The sequence below is a fragment of the Corvus moneduloides genome, chromosome 4 (assembly GCF_009650955.1).
Source record: "Corvus moneduloides isolate bCorMon1 chromosome 4, bCorMon1.pri, whole genome shotgun sequence".
In the NCBI taxonomy this organism is placed as follows: Eukaryota; Metazoa; Chordata; class Aves; order Passeriformes; family Corvidae; genus Corvus; species Corvus moneduloides.
The window spans coordinates 28,663,489-28,676,185 of record NC_045479.1 but is presented as its reverse complement, the minus strand read 5'-3'; the positions used below and the strand labels follow the sequence as shown (position 1 = coordinate 28,676,185).

The following is a 12,697-nucleotide window of genomic DNA, read 5'->3' as shown; positions in this document are numbered from 1 at the left end:
ACACAGCAGAAAAATTTGGCTTCTAAAGGCAAAGAAAGCTCTGCAACACTTGAATTTCAAGGGAGCAAGGTCAGGTAGCTGCTATTTTCTAACTGTTGATATTTTCTGTTTGCATTTCAAGAAAGTGTGAAAATGTTAGCTAAATTGCATGTGAAAACTTTCAAGAAAACGTGTATTGTTTTTAGTGAAAACAGAGATAATTTTATGCTGTAAAGTCCAGAAAATCATCTTCATGATTGAGACAGTATTGCTGGATACACCTTAAATATTAAACTAGCTTTCAGTTAAGGCGAAGTAAACATAAGATCACTTGGTCTGAAGAGATATGGTTTTGGAAAAACAGTCTTTGGTCCAAGTGCCAGGGCAGCCAATGTACCAAGAATCCAAAACTGATCCTAAAAATTTTTGCACGTCCTTATAAATTTATATTCATTGATTAATATACTCTTGTTAAATGGAGCTGTCGGCAGGCATTTCGAAATGTATCAAGTTAGTCGGTGTGGTTTCTTGTACCAGAATGCATTATTCTGATGGCTTTTGTTCTATTGTAACCTTTGTTTCTACTTCATATTAACTACCTTCCACTACTTTGCATTGTATTTGGTTTGTAAAAAAATGTCTTACACTAAGAGTGCATGATTGTTTAACGCTGCTCTAAGTGAAAAGCCCAAATATATTCCTGTTTTCTAGACCATTGCTGAAATTCACTGTCAGCTCAGATTCTGTTAGGATACTCTTATATTTTGGGTTTATAACGTATTTGAGTGTTTAACCTTCTCCACGCGTAGGCTTCACTTTGGGGTTTTATGTATGATCAGACTAGTTGGGAGGAAGATGTATACAGAGAAGCCTTTAATGGTAGCTAACTGCTTCTGTGGGCCCAATTAAGACTACCCAACTGTGAAACAGAGTCCCTGGAGTAACGCTGCGGTCTGCTTGCCTGGTCTTTCTGAGGTGGGGGGAAGGAGGCCTGGAATAAGAGAATATCCAGTGCAGCTTTGGAGAAAAAAATTTAAGAGTTTTGTTAGGGGAAGAAGAACAATCAAAAAACCCCAAAAAACTCAAGACAAAACAAAGCTATAAAAGAACAGCCCTCAAACTTTTGGTATGCAGTATTAATGAAGGCTGAGGTCAGCTTTATGTATGCACTCCATTCTAGACTTGACACTGTAGTTGCTGTGCCTGAGATCTGGATGTGTTGTTGGTCCAAAATCAATCTTGTTGCTCCTCAGAAGGCAATGAGAGATAATAAGTACTATTCACCTGATTGCCTTCCTGTTCTGAGACAGCTGGTGACGCTTGTCTTCCCGATAACCAGGAGTTTCAGATCTAAGGCAGGGATAAAGAAAAGCTGGGAGCTTGCTGAATCTAAATTTGACAGTCGATGGCTGTGTAGAGGGTCAGGAGGGATAAAATCTGTGACACGTATAAGAAAGGAACAAAATTTATCTGCTCCGGTTGCAATGATTAGATGTCTCTTTGTCTGGCTTTCTTACAGTGGATGATTGATTGTACCCGCCAGCTGGCTAATATCATAATTAACAAAGTTGCTGCCATGTCTGAGAAGTTTAATCGAAAAAATTGCCGGCAGTATGATGCCATTGTCACAGAGATCACAAGCGCAGCAGTGTTGACTTTTGTACTCATGGAGCCGCAGGACTATGTAGATGTGCTGAAAAGTCGTTCACTGGGATAACTAAAGGTATGTTTCTTTCCCTATACATTTTTCCACTGTATGTTCTTTTGAAAAATGAAGTACGTGGTCCTTTGATGATACCTTTCGTTTCAGGGTGTCACATGCAGCTATTCTGTTGTATTTTAAAGCAGTTGCAATAGCAATCTGAAATATGTTTTATCAATGCGTCAAGAGGTGAATAATCAAAACTGTAGTTAGTGGTACTCACCCTTTCGAAGTGGTCTTCGGTGTCTTGCCAGATGCTTTTTGCAAAAAATGTGGATGCAGTTGTTTCGTGGCTGATTTTCTCAGCTGGAAGGACAGTCTATGTTCTATGAACAGGTAGTTCAGCTTGGGTTTATGTTTTGCAGTATTTCTTTCATACGTTACTTCAAGTTAGAATGTAACTTATAAGGCATACGAAAAACCCCCCAAAAAACAGAGAAAAAATGGTGTTCTTGCATCTGTAATTCAGCGTAAGAATGTCTTGCTAAAATGCTCTCTTTTTGTAGATGTATATTTGTGTTTGTGTGTGTGTGAAAAGAGAGAAGCATCGATGCTGTTAGCTGGGAATTCACAGCATCTTTGTAAAATAGTGCCTGAGAATCTCATTTACTCCTTTTGTAGGTTTACCCAGTTTTCCAAGTTAAACATTGTTCCACTGAGCTCTTTTTCTCTGCAATTGTATTTTAACGTGTGTGTGTGTGCACTGTGTGGTAGTTCAGTTATGCTCTGGAGTGTGTTGAAAATGCCAGCCTGACATATTGCTAATGAGTGTGCATATTGACAGTGACGGGGGCGTGTGTCTGTCTGTGTGCCATATATTAAAACAAAAAGAGGAGAGAGACAGAGACAGAGAGAGACAGAGACACAGAGAAGGAAATATTGGGATGGGAAAGAACAGTTTATTTACATTACGGTATGTCAAAATGTTATTATGGCTAAAAAATCCATTTTAAATAGACACAAGATTTCTTTCTCACAGGAGCTAATATGGCCATGGCAGGAGGATAAGGGAAACCCATGTATTTTGGTGGTATTAGTATTTTTCTGCCCAATAAATTTTGACTTTTTGGTAGCAGTTTCTAAGATTTGGGAAATGAATTGCTTGCATTGTGTTTCGGTTCTGTAACGAGCTGTCCCTGAGTTTTCTGTTGCTTTTCTCTGTCTCTTTACAGGTAAACTAGTTCTGAGCATTCAGATGGAATTGTTACAGTAGACCTTTGAAGGAATGTATTGTTGCGTAGCTAGCATAGCTGATGCTTATCTAAACTCAACATTTTTGAGGGAATGTGCTCTTTTATATTTGACAATTTTCTGTTCAGAGTTAAATAATTTTCTCGTTTTGAGCTGACATTGCAATGGTAATTTAAAACTAATGCTGATGTGAATTTTTCAGAGATTTTGCAGTTCTCAGTCAATTTAATAGCAGATAAATTGTTCTTAATTGGTAGACCAAATTGAAAGAACAAGCTGCTTTTTAAATTATTTCTTTATTTTTTAATGGGTTACCCCAAAAGAGACTTCTGTTTTGTGAGGAAATACTTCTTTCCAGGCCAGAAACATATTCCTATCATCATTATTATTCTTATCCTCAGTAATGGATTTTAGGTTTTAAGTTATCCTTGTAAATTATTGCTTTTCAAGAGCTGCTAAGCAAAATTAAAAATCTATATTTTGTTTTGAATAGAAAATGATGTGAATAGTGACAAAATAGATTAGAATTGTGATTGCAGACAATAGGGAAGATTAAGTTACTAAAACAGTATATTGTTGTTCTAAACTAAAGCCTGTAATATTTTCTGTAATTGAGACTTCGTGCATTGTTAGAACTCGGCTGAGTATCAAATGATTGTGAGGATTAGAGCAGACAACTAAAGCAATGTCACAGTAGATGTGGCTGGTTTTTAACAGGATTATCTTCTGAGATGTGTAGAAATGAGCTCTTGTAATAGTTTCGGAGGAATTAATAATTTTAGTAAAATGTTAATGGCAAATGTGCTAATGTAAAGAATTAGAAGATTAGTGATGCATCCTTTTGCATGGAAATAAGAATATAATAAATGTCCTGCAGGTGACTGAAGCTACTGCAATTTTATTGGAGATTAAAGTTTGATTGACCTTTGCTGAGGTGATTAACCCTTCTGAAATTAAAAGCCAGTAGTAAATTATTCTGTCCAATTTAAATGCAAACATGAATGATACAGCATACTGTTCTAAGTGTAAGAGAAAAAAATGTTTTAATTTTCGTTTTGCACTCAGTGAGATGTGATTGCAGACAGAGCGCGGCCGGGCTGCGGTAGAACCAGCCAGTGGCAACCTGCCTTTGCTCTGCTCGCTCCCGCCGGAGCAGCCGTGCCATGGGGACGCCGAACTTGGGAGCAGCTGCCTGCAATGAACCTTCACGTGCAGGAATACCGGCAGGAGCGCGTGGAAGCATCAGTGAGGTAAGCAGTGCGAGTCGCTGTGGATGTGCTTTATCTGCTCGTGCAGACCTCGAGCCAGCTGAACTGTGCAGGGGCAGCGTGACACAGGTGAGGGTCCCTGGCCAGCCTCACAGGGCGGCTCATCGCAGATGGGTTGCTCACCTGGGCGAGCCATCGCAGAATTAGGAATAAAGCTGTATCTATGTTGTTCTTTGAGTTGTTTTTTCCTTTTCCCTAATCCTTAAAAGTCAGATGTATGAGCTTGCAGAACTGTACTTTTTGACTGACAGAGCACTTCCTCCAGTGCAGGGTGAGTGCAGGTGTGTGAATTGCTGCGCTGCTTTAGGGTTGTGATTCCCATCCTTCCTACAAGTGTGAACAAGTGGCTTCTTAGGCTGTAGTCAGTACATCATGCTGGATGGGTAGGATCAGGACATGATCTTAGTAGTTGTCTAAAGCCTGTGGGAGTACTTGCATGTGTAAAGTCTTGCAGATGGTTGTCGCAGTTGCTGTGGCTATGCTCCTGAACAGCATTTAAAAAATCTAGAAAGTTAATTTCCAATAGATTTTATAATTCTGCTTCACATTACAGTTCCTATCTGTGCGTGCAAACTTTATTACTTAATATTAAATTGGAAAGACCTCAGCAATATGCTTGCTGCATTTTTTATAAATCTTTCATTAAAAGTTGAACACTTAGGAATTCCTCCCAGAGTGTCTGACTCTTTATTTTTATTTAGCAGACGAATGTCAGGGCAGTGATTTGTTTTATAATGAATTACACTTAACTTTTGCAGAGTAAGAGATCAGGGTGTTGTTATAAAGCAGCATACTGTCTAAAAGTCGTTCTGGAGGACTATAATGACTCTCTGAGGGCTTAAATTTACACTGACTAGAGCCATTATAAATGGATCTAGTTCATGTATTTTTGTTGCTTTTGTTAGGAAATTACGTTTTTGTTAAAAGCACCAAAATAATGGTAAATTAGAAGTAGTTTTGTTATTTGAGGTTGGTTTAACTTGTGTAAACAAGTCCTTCAAGGATTACTGTCTCTTTCCTTCACCTGCCAGTCCAGAAGAGGGAGGCAAGTGCGTCCGGTCTGCACCTAGGACTCTTCATGGTCTTTGGCATACACTGTACTGGATCAGACTATGATGGATTTTTTTCTTTTCGTGTTTTTTTTTTTTTTTTTTTTTTCTTTCTTTCTTTTTACTTCCTCTCCTTGAAGCCACCTCTCCCTGACTACCTGAGAAGAGATGAAATGGCTCTTTGAAGGCTTTTTCTTGCATGCCAACAGCAGTAGTGCTGGGAATTGGGCTGAAGGGCAGAAGGGCTGCTACAACTGTTTGGTCTTGAGTGGACTTTCTGCCTAGTAAAATTTCCTCTTTTTTCATGCAGCTGTAAGGCATTAAAATGATAATGAATGTGCCATCTGCATTCTGTATTTAGTTTATTTCCTCACTTTTCATCTAGGAAGATTTCATATTGCATCTGTCAAGGTAGGGAAGTCCAAGGAATTGCAGTTCAGAAATTAAGGACCCTGAGGTAGCAGCTCACTTCTGTCTTGTCTTTTCATTTACACTTTAAACAGTCTTCAGAGAGATAGGTTGCTGCTTCTGGGACCCAGTGAAGAAAGTGAGGAATAGATAAAAGCTAAACTTGTGGTGGAGTGACCTAAATGGAACAGCTGGCAAAAGTATAGAGGGGATCCTCCTGGGTACTGAATTATACCTTCAGGCTTGGATTAGTGGGATGTTTAACAAAGAGATCCATTTGCCAAAAGGATCTCTGCCTGATTTTTAATTATGGAACTAGCGCTTTCTTCAACATTTGCAAATTATTGAGCTTTTTCTCCTCATGTAAGGTGTAGAGTACTAATTGTTGGCTTTTAGCTCTTGCTTTTGCTTTTCTCAAACTAAAAATTTATTCATGTTCTTGAATTAACCATATGAACACCTGGAACATGAAGCATTTCAACAGTTTTTATGTTATGAATAATGGGTTGCATGCTCTATGGAGAAAATAAATCAAAACTTTAAATATTTATTGTTTTGCTTATAATTCTAGAATGCTCTTGAATGCTTGGAGTAGGATAAAACTTTTCTTTAAATTGAGGAAAACAGTATTTATAGATTTTTTTAAAGTCATACATATCCATCATATTTTAATTAACAGTAATTGGTATGTAAAATCCAATTTTAAAGTTTTTTTTTTTAGTAGAAAGATGCCTTAATTATTTTCCATATTTTACAGTAGGGAAATACAGGAGAGAAAAAAAAATGGAGCTACATGTATCAGAAACACCTATTTACCAGCCAACCTTCATATATAGCATTTTCTTTTTTGAGATAGTATTAGCTGATAACAGACAAGGAAATCATGGCTACCATACATTTATTAAACAGAAAAAAACCCGCTCCAAATTGTATGAAATAACGATACTCCAGCATGATATCAAATTTTCAAATGGGCAGTGCGTCAGCAAAATTCATGATGAAGTAATGATGTATGCTAAATATATACGTGTTCAGTGAAGAGATTCTCCTAACTGTCTGCTTATATTTACTGAGGTAGTCAGGCAGAAGAGACAGGGCAGTGTAGTAAAGTATTTCTGGAAAGTTTGTTGGAACACTGTATCTGACTACTTTAGCCAAAAAAATACTAACAATGTGGGTGGTGGAGGAGGGGGGCGCTAGGATGTTGTCACTGTCCTCACTTCCTACAGACTACAACATCCAAAATAAACACTGTTAGTCATTACAACTTCTGCTTTGCTCTTTTGAAAAACCATTTAGCACGCAGGTTCTTTCAGAGACAGGTCACATAAGATTGTTTTGATGATCGTCACTGTATGTCAATTTTAATAAGTCACGTGAGAGATCAGCAAGGTGCTTAGCATGTGATATGTCACATAGGTGACTGTTTCTCTCTTGCAAAAAACCCCAGAAAAAAGATGCAGTTAAAATCTTGTTTGCCCCCACCATTGCTCCTAGTGAGAATGGCATAGCAAACTGCATATACTTTTAGGCTGGTCTGATAATTGTTTAGAAATTATCTTTTCAGCATTTCTAACATTAGCAGTAGTCATTATGATTATTTGAAAAGAAAATAGTTCAGAATTTTATTCCTGCCACAGGCTTTATTTTTCTTCTTCCCTGTCATTTCAATATGCTACTCAGCCAATAGCTAAATGAAAATTGAACGTTTAAGGCCATTTTAACTGCAGCATTTAAAAAATATTTTTATAAGGGAACAAACTGCAATTTTCTATATAAAGAAGAGTTTCTGAGTAGTGAGATATGCATTGCATTACGTATGATGGCAAAAGAAACTGCAATTTCAATAGCTCCATAGGGTTAGACCTTAAAGTTGTAATGAATTCTTTTTCTTCACAATGATGTTTTTAGCAGAAGCTCTATATTCCATGTTGTAAATCTGCACAAAATGTATTGCGTATTTTCCCCCAGAGTTAGCGTAAAATCGGGGAGAAGATACAAAAAAACTAGATTGATTTTAGGCTTCTGTTAAAAAAAAGCAATTTCCTAGGTATTTCTTTTCATCATAGAAAATTAGCTGCAAGTTGATAATTGCATTTCTTTTTCATCAGACTTGTGTAGCTTTCTGAAAGTGTGTGTAACAGAGAATTGAATTTGAATAACTTGAATAGCTGCATATGAAAACTCATGGAGTATAATGTTTCAATGAACATTCCTTCATTCCATTTCAATAGAAATTAAAATTCTCTTATGAATATGCAGTTTCTTACACTGCTGAAATGTTTGGGTTTGGGTTTTTTTGTAGTTTTTGAAAGGTTTCAAATTTTGGGTTGGGTGAGAGAAAGGGAAGGATGTGAAACTTTGTAGGTCAAGGCTGAATATTTTTGAAGTATTTACTACTTTACATTCTTGAAATGGATGGTGGTAGAAATTTCTAGCTTTTCTTTAAAGTAAACCAAAATGCACCTTCTTTGAAGAAATAAAACTTTTAATTTGAGGCCTTTCTCATTAAAGTTTTCTTGTCTGAAAATGAGAAAAAGTTGGACTATCATGTTCAACAGTTCAAAAACCACTTCAGGGAACATTAACTTTTAAAATCACTAAAGCTTCTGTCAAAAATGAATCCACTCTTTCAAGTAGAAACACTGAAGAAAACATTTATCTGAAAAAAATATAGTCAAATTTCTGAAAATGCAGACCAATTAGTAAGATTTAATTTAGATATTTGTGACTGACTATGTATCATGTATATGTTAGAGCTGATTTACCATTATATTCTTGCCTTATTTGCAAAAAGAGACCCCTACTTATTGAAATATTACTGAAGGATCTAGCTTTCCCCACAAATTACACATTTTTTGCATAAATGTGCCTAATTACCTGAATTCAGTTTTGATTAGCAGTGTTAATTGATGCAGCTGTGGATGGGCTCTGTTTACCTAAATTACCATGTGCAAACAGCAATACGTTTGAAAGTGAATATGCTAAACTGAAAATACTAATTAGCTAAGACAGATTGTTATTCAAGTCACATCTCAGAGCTTTTTAATGAAAGCCTGAATGTGTCAGGGCTTTATGATATTCAGACAGAAATGTCTATATTACATATGAATTCTAAATTTAATTCAAGGGACCAGATGGGATGTCGACCGGGGTTCTTCTCCATCACTTCCAGTATTAATGTGAATATTTTACTCCACTGGATACATTTTTGAGTGTGTGTATGTGAGAGAAAAAGAAGTGTGTGTGCGTGTGTGTGTGTGTGTGAGAGAGAGGAGGGAGCCTCTCTCATTGTGTGCATTGACAATGTGCCAGCCAAGAACATCTAAGTGGTCTATTTTTGACCAACATATTTGCAAATTATAGGCACCTACTTTCCCAGAATGAAGATAAACAAGCTATTTTGCAAATTTAATAAGTCTAGATAGTAAATGGAATAGAACCAAATAACAGAAAGATTAAACAGATCTCATTAACAGAACTTTTGCAACAACAGAGATTTCTCCTTTTGCAAGAATTAAAAAAAAATCAGTTTTGTGTATAAGAGGACAGTTGGGCTGCATGTATCAGATTGTCATGGAAAGGCTTTTAACCACTTTAATCTGTGCAGTGAAATACAAATAAAATTTAGTTTCTTGATTTTATTTAGAACAGCCCAGATTAAGGTATTCCATTTATGCATTTAATTCCTCTTAGTAGTTCAGTTGGATGCAAAACTGTAAATAAGTCTTAAAGTAGTACAAAAGAATATCTAGAGTGTAAGTGTTCTTAATATAGATCAGCCACCATACAGCGTATGTCCAGTTTTCAGTCCATTTATTCCTTTGCTTCAGAGCTTAAGTAATCAGAGGTCACCTCCCATGTGAAACTCAGTAATTCCATCAGAAGCTTTACCCTCAATGTCTTGACAAAATGAAAAGCAAGGATTGTAAGTACTGTACCTATTAGTACCAAAATAATAATTAGAGTTGTAATGTTCTAATTATCTTATATGGAAAGTTCTTTCAAAAACGTTCTCAAGATATTTGTAGTGGTCCTGGTTCAATGTAGGTAGCTACGGTTATAGTTATAAAAAGTGTCAGATGTTTTGGTCTGAATTGGTTGGAATCTGTTTTCTTCTTTTGCCTCTGTTATTCCACAGTTATGGTGAATAGAAACTGTTCTGGTCACTTTAGTTTTGGGAACACAATACCCCTTTTTCAGAAGGTTCAATAGTTCTGGTTTTTTTGTTAAGTTGGCATGTGGAGCTGATGATATTTTCTGCAAGTAATTATCTAAGGTCTTAAACTTTATACCTGAATCCTTTAGTCATGGCCTCTTGTGCTCCATTAGTGGAGGCTTTACAGATGGAACATATTCCTAAATAAATTAGTCCCAGGTACATTCATTGTTCAGCTGACAATTAACTCCGGCTGAAGAGGAGAACAGTAGTGGTGCAAGTCAGATTTGGACACCTATGATAAAAAAATCACTTCATTTCTATTACATTGCTAAATATGAGTGATCCTCTATAATGAACTGTCTCTTCAGTCCAGACATCTGACCTAGGAAAAAGCTTTTATCCCTAATAAATCACATTCATCAGGAGCTGTGAGTCATAAAATGTTACACCAGACCATTTAATGTCAAGTACTTCACCACCCTCAATAGAGCTTGACTTCTTTATGCAAGGAGTAGCTGAAAGAGAGAGAGAAGCATCAACTGCTGGAACACAGAAAGGCAAAGAGGAAGATAACTCTGTCCACGTTATTAATTGTTGTCTCTGTGATGGGGGAAGACATTCAGATTTTTGCCAGGAGAAAAAAGGAGGCGAATGGGACTTCATGCTTCTCAGTCTCCAGACAGGTGTTTATTAATTCTTATCTAAGGAGTACAAGCCACTGGCGTGGCCTAGACATAGCACAGAGCAGGGAATGCAGAAAGAAGACAACTTAGCAAGATTTCACAGCCTTTTTAAAGGTAAATTACCCAATGAAAACTTAAAATGCAAGATATTTTCACTTTTTTACCAATGTCCAACAAGTTCCTAAATCACGTAGACAGGAACTGTGGAATTCTTTATCCAATCATCCCAAACTACTTCTACTGCAGAATATGGAGTAGTAGAAGAAGAAGGTTTGGAGAACAACAATCCTCCATTTTGAAGTTTTTTGCTTTTATCTATTTACTATGCAAATAGAGCTAAAAACTCTAAATTTTTCACCCAGTGATAATCTCACATAGTATTCTATCACCTAATTCACACCATTGTAGATTCAAATTCTTCCCAGAGGCTAGGCAAATTTTCCCATGGACAAAGGCCAAAACCAGTACTATCCAGGGGGGTAAAACCCTTCAAAACAGGCAGAGAAATATTCTCTGCATTCTGGGTTCCCACAGAAGACACACAAATCCAAACTAGTTTTAAGATGGAGCTTGAAAAAATCATGAAAATTTCCATCCAGACATTGCTCTCACTAGCAAATTTCTGGAATAAAAGATTCATAGACAAGATCTATTGGGCAGTTGATGATTTTCAAATAAACTGGTACATGAAAGAAAGAATGGATTAACCCATAGCTTAAAAGAATCTATCAAGGCCTTTTTTTCCATAGAAAATAAAGTAGCAACTTCCACATAAAGGTTTAAAGAAAGACAACACTTGGCACAGAAAATCTCTCCAAACTTTGACCTTTACTCAACCATTGTTTGAGAGCAAAATCAGTGCAAAAGAAGACTGCAGTATTTGCTTTTGGCCTTTAAAACAGAAGTTCAGGCCAGAATCTTGGTGGCAGCAGTCAGCTGTTACTCAGGGCATCTATATGATAACAGCTGCAAAAGTTGACTTAGCATTTCAACAGGTTCTTGTTTCCATTCAACAATGTAAAGGTGTGTTTGGTATCTTCTGACACCCAACACTGCTGTGCCCCAACTATGCATTCTAAAAATTTGTACAGAATTGCTTAGTAAAGAGATGCAATAGCATTTTTAAGATTATATAATTCTTTAGTTACAAAATTAACTAGTTTAAGCATAAATTAACCAAATAATGATAAATAAATACTTATGAGCTCTGTATTCAACCCTCAAATGACACAAAAAATCATGCTGGGAAAAAATAACATAGTGTCATGACTAATTGCCTATTTTGCTTTTATTTCTCAAAAAATTCTGCATCAATAAATGTGAGTGGTCACCAAATTCCTATGGAAAATAGATCACTTTTGGTCTGCTTGAAGTGAAATGTTTTAAAGCACATTTGAAAGCTATGGATGTAAGCACCCTCAGAAAAAGATCTGAAGTATCCAGAAGATTTGGTTCTCATGAAATATACTTAACCTGAACTGCAGATGTGAACCAAGGAGGAATAAAAGAAAAGGGGATTCCTCTTCCTCACTCAGCACCACCTTTGCAGATTTTATGTTCTCACATCATGTAGTGATGTTACATCTCTGGTCAGGGAAAAGCCCATCTAAGTATGGAAATGGTTTCTAGCACTCTTTATATGTATCTTTGATTTGAACTCATCTGTCTTGCTTCTTACTTAACCATTTATGTTGAATTTCACTTTTTTTTTTTTTTCTGCAACAGAAAGGCCAACCTGTTGCTAATGCAGAAATTCTCTCTTCATCTCCTCCTTAAATGCTTTTGGGCTTTTATTTTGCAGTCCCCATTACTGTAAATCTTGTCATACAGGGTTGACTTGGAAGAAAAGATGAGGCACTGTGCTGTCTTGGTTTCTGCTCTGTGAATGAGTTGAGTGACTACATAGATTCATCCCCTCTGTTCGGATGTTTCCAGTGGATTCCAGGGTTTTTTTCGGTTGCAGAATCAGAGCAATGCTTCTGGTCTTCCAAGCAATTAATGTGTCAGTTTTGGCTCCGTAGGCTACCTCTTTGACTTGTCAAGGAACTTCTCAAAACAAGGAGACTGCTGTTGCTGCACTGGGGAATCTTCTATAGAGTGTAAGTCAAAAAGCATCTTCTGCTTTTATAGATGATTTTTGACGTTTTTCATCTGTGTTGTAATTTTCATTGTTAAGTTTTTGAGATCTGATGTGTTCTGAAGTAGTCTTTTTTTATAAGTTTACAGGAACATGTTCACTTACAGAAAATAACTTA

At 36.6% G+C, this 12,697-nt stretch overlaps 1 long non-coding RNA gene across 15 annotated transcripts in view; it reads left to right on the top strand.

Annotated features, from left to right (window-relative positions):
• LOC116443316 overlaps nt 1-12,697 on the top strand; it is a 114,467-nt gene that overhangs the window by 86,338 nt on the left and 15,432 nt on the right. For 14 of the 15 annotated variants that reach the window (XR_004239815.1, XR_004239818.1, XR_004239816.1 and 11 more), the window contains 2 exons: nt 1,499-1,702; nt 3,938-4,122. This is a non-coding gene — a long non-coding RNA (uncharacterized LOC116443316). The remainder of the gene's footprint in view (nt 1-1,498; nt 1,703-3,937; nt 4,123-12,697) is intronic. The other variant, XR_004239827.1, reaches the window with a different exon arrangement.